This window comes from Penaeus monodon, chromosome 33, assembly GCF_015228065.2.
Source record: "Penaeus monodon isolate SGIC_2016 chromosome 33, NSTDA_Pmon_1, whole genome shotgun sequence".
In the NCBI taxonomy this organism is placed as follows: domain Eukaryota; kingdom Metazoa; phylum Arthropoda; class Malacostraca; order Decapoda; family Penaeidae; genus Penaeus; species Penaeus monodon.
This window is the reverse complement of record NC_051418.1, coordinates 30,895,664-30,896,130: the sequence shown is the minus strand read 5'-3', so window position 1 is coordinate 30,896,130 and position 467 is coordinate 30,895,664. Positions and strand designations below refer to the sequence as shown.

The 467-nt window shown below is 32.5% G+C and overlaps 1 pseudogene; it reads right to left on the bottom strand.

Annotated features, from left to right (window-relative positions):
- Positions 1-467, bottom strand: part of LOC119594335 — a 20,263-nt pseudogene that overhangs the window by 10,747 nt on the left and 9,049 nt on the right.

Below are 467 nucleotides of genomic sequence, written 5' to 3'. Positions count from 1 at the left end.
AAAGTTTACTATGTATAAACTATTTTACACATAATAATGTGTGCTTCTATAGGGTATATGCCCCTACCTATAATATACATAAAGGTTAGTGAAATATAAATGTACATAGAAAAGAAAAGAAGAAAAAAACTTACAAAGATAGCAAAACCTTAACCCCCCCCACCCACCCTTTTTTTTTTACATGTCTGAATATATATAAGAAAGGAAAAACTCAAAGCCACAAATCAAAAACTCACTAAAACACACACCTCTCCTACACATGTTCTCCAGTATATAAAGGTAAATAAATTCTTATGTAAACAAAGCAATCTCCTTGGAGCATTTTGTGGAAGACGAATAGCTAATCTTTATTTATAATTTGTGTGTCTGACTAACCAGGTATTTAACAAGGCAAAAGGTGCCCATGCAATCCTCAAGCTCTCAGACTGCATGGCTGATTCAGTGTAAAAGTAAATTGATAAAAAAGG